This window comes from Myotis brandtii, unplaced genomic scaffold (assembly GCF_000412655.1).
Source record: "Myotis brandtii unplaced genomic scaffold, ASM41265v1 scaffold250, whole genome shotgun sequence".
Classification (NCBI taxonomy): Eukaryota; Metazoa; Chordata; class Mammalia; order Chiroptera; family Vespertilionidae; genus Myotis; species Myotis brandtii.
In genome coordinates, this window is record NW_005359478.1 from 2,982,163 (window position 1) to 2,985,790 (window position 3,628).

Sequence of the window (3,628 nt, forward strand, 5' to 3'; positions counted from 1 at the left end):
CCCCCCCCAGCCTCTCCCCCATCCTCCACTAACTCTGGGAGGCTCCGGAGGTCACTGTGGGGAGGGAAAAGGGAGCCCACAAGAGGTGGGGGACCCTGGAGGACTGTCTCAGAGCCTGCTCCCTTTCACCTCCTACACTCCCTCCTCCTCCCACCACAAAGGGCCTGGCAGTCCCATCCATCTTGTGCCTGTGGAGGTCCTGAGGCAGCCTTTTGTAGGGACCTGGGGTCAGAGGGCCTGACCAGCAGACCCCCTCTCCTCTGACCCCGAACCCCTGGGGTCCTTTCTTTCCCCCTCCTCCACTCCTCTCTGGTCTGGGTCTCCTCCCCCTCCCTCCCACTGACTTTCTCCCCGTGCGTCTCCTTCCCCCGGTCTCTCCCTCTGCATCTCTCTCTCTTCCTGTCTCTGGACAGATTTCTGCCAGTTCCTCCCATGTGGGTCCCTGTAACTTGGCTCTTCCTGCCACACAGAGGCATGGAATTGCCCTTGGGTTCTGGGAGCTTCAAAGCCACTCTGGGCCCTGGGCTCCCCCCAGGTTTTCTCTTCTCAGGTCTCAGCTATGCCCTGAATTCCTTGGGCTTTGTTTTTGTTTTGTTTTTTTCCGGATACAATTTTAAATTTAATTTTACTTGAATTTCACAAAAGAAAAAGAAAGAGAAGTTGATGGAATTGCTGAATTCATATCAATATTTCCTCTGGACAAGAGATACTTCCCCTAAAGTATCCATTCAAGATTTTTTTAAAAAAGAAAAGAAACTGAGAACATTAAAGATTGAAGTCATGATTTTTTCCAAAGACATATTTTCATTTTTGTTTGTATAGACTGACTTCTTGCTGTGAAAGATGAGTTCGTTGGCCCAGCCACACTGGCATGAACACACAGTTCTGAAAATATTGAAGCCCTTCTGTACCAGTTAGTAAATGCCAGCCACTGGACTCAACCCAGGGCTCTCTCTCTCTCTCTCTCTCTCTCTCTCTCTCTCTCTCTCTCCTGCTGCCCCATCCCACCGCCAGGACCAACCCCAACCCCCAGCTCCCAGTGCCTTCAACACCCACCACTTCTGCCCCAAGCAGCTTAGCTTCCATCTGTTCTATGTCATGGCCATCAGGTAAGGCATTGTTTGCAGAAAGTACTCAGTGTGGAAACCATCTGAAGTCCCCTGCTCAAGGTCAGCCCTCAGGCCCTTGCAAGCTTGCCTGGCCCTGGATTTCGGAGAATGGAGGCCTTTCTCCCAATTCTCCCCAACACAGGGAGCTCCTTGTGGAGTCAAGTGCACGCCTGCATCCCGGTGTGATTACCTCGCCTCCAAAGGGACAACAGACACAGGCCTGTGGGTGTAGAGAGGACCCCTGAGCCGGTCCAAATGGGAAGAGGCAGAAGGTGCTGGAGCCCAGGCTCAAGTGGAGGCGGCAGGAAGGGACTGGGCTTTGCTCCGTGCCCAGCCCTGTGCTCGATGCTCACGGTCCAGATCCTCTCCAATCACACTAGAGGTGTTTCTTTCCTCCCTCCCTCCAAAAAAAATCCCTCCCTTTCCTTCCTTCTCACTTTACTGAGCACCTGTCTGTACCAGGCACTGGGCTACAAAGACAAAGCTAGCATCCCCAAGACCTCACCGCCCCGTGAGAGCATCATCCAGAAAATGGCTGTGACCGCGGTGGGTGCAGGATGCAGGGGGAGCCCCTGGGGACTCAGGGAAGATTCTCCAGGGGAGTTAAAGCCGGCTGGGACCTGAAGGCTGAGGAAGGGCATTCCAGGTGGAGGGAACTGCATGGGCGAAGGCAGGGAGGCAGGAAAGAGCCCCCCTGGTCTGGGAACTGTGGGAGGGCCATCGAGTCCGGGTCCAGGAAATCTGCTGTTTGAGGTTGGGGTCCCAGAACCCACTCCTTGGACCTCTGCCTTCTTGACCTCCTTTGCTCCCGGCTAGGAAGAGGCCCCGACCCAGCTGCACAAATGGATGCTTTGACATTGGAGAGAGGGAGTGAGCAAGGAGGGGCCAGCTGGTGTGTGTTTTGGGATTGCTTCTCAGAAATCTGCCCCTCCATCTCCTCTTCCTCCTCCTCCTCCTCTGACACCATGGCAACTGGGAGGCAGCTGGGGAAGCCACCTGTGAGCTGGGCTGAGTTGAGGGGGAGGTGGGCTGGGGGTAGGGACCTCTGGTCCTCATCTCTGAGCCTCAGTTTTGGCATCTAGAATATGGGTATGGCAACCGGTTGTGGGCTCCTGTCAACCCAGGTGCTCCAGGAAGCGGAGCCCTAGGCTGGACTCCTTAGGGGGAAGGCCTGAGAGGTAAGGGTGGGGCTGGGGAGTGCCCTGCATCATCCTGCAGCTGGGGACTCAGGAAGGGAGAAGTCCCTGAGCCAAGTAGCCTGTGCTTCCCACCAAGCAGCCTGCCTGGTGTGCCCACTGCCTGTCACTGCCCAGGAGCCCGGGGGAGCAGGAGACAGATTCGTGCAATAGGCCTTCCCTTCCCTTGGTGCTGGCACCCGTTTGCCCCTGGCACCCGGGACCCAAGCCTTCACTCTGGCTGGGCTCCAGCCAGAGCCGGCCCTGGAGCCGTCCGGCTTCGCTGCTCTGGCCCCGGGGCCGTCCGGCTTCGCTCGCTGCTTGGAGCCTACGCATGCAAATTAACCGCCATCTTTGTTGGGTTAATTTGCATATTCTCCTGATTGGCTGGTTAGCATAGCAAAGGTACGGTCAATTTACATGTTTGTCTATTATTAGGTAAGAAGATTTTAGAGAGAGAGAAAGGGAGAGAAACATCAATGTGAAAAATATCAATCAGTTGCCTTCTCGTATGCGCCCTGACTGGGGATCGAACCCTCAACCCTTTTGTTGTACGGGATGACATTCAAATCGACTGAGCTACCTGGGCCGGGGCTGGAGGGACTTTTTCAAGGGTTGGGCCAGGCTGGATCAGATGGGTGAGGCGCCCCTCCCTGATCCAATCTGTAGGTTCAGGACAGTGACTTCCTTGTCATCTCAGGCTGCTGGGTAAGGAAGTATGGGAGAAGCAGAGCCAAGGGGAAAGGCCCTGCCACCAGGGAGCCACTGCCTTCTGGGAGCCCCCAATCTGATGGGGGAGACCCAGCCCCTGCCCTCTAGGATCTCCTGAGAAAGAGAAATTGGCCTCTTCTCTCTGCCTTTCTCAACATCTTTGTTCCAGAAATAGACAAACTAGGCAGAGAAATGAGCAGGTGCTCAGAGCAAACGGGAGACAGTTCTAGCCAGGATCTGGGAAGGGGCCAGAGGGTCTCTCCAGGAGGGGGAGGGAGTCGAGTTCAGGTGGGAAGGATAGGCTGGGAGCCAGCAGCCTGGATGGAGGTCAGACAGAACTGGAGTCCAGGATGGGTGCGAAGCGAGGAGGTGATGCAGCAGAGAGACGAAGCAGGGGCTCAGGCCCGGAGTTAGGGCTCTTCGGGATTACAACAAACAGAAACTGGCATCCAGAAAGCCCAGCCTGACTTATTTTTTCCATTTCTGAAAACACTACCACTCCCCTAGTGGCCCAAGCCAGAAGCCCAGGGCCACCGTGACACCTCCCTCTCTCTCCCTCCCCTCACCTCCCGTCTAATGTATCATTGAGGCTGCACCCTCCACCTCTGCGCCCCCATCCCCCCCCCCCCCCCC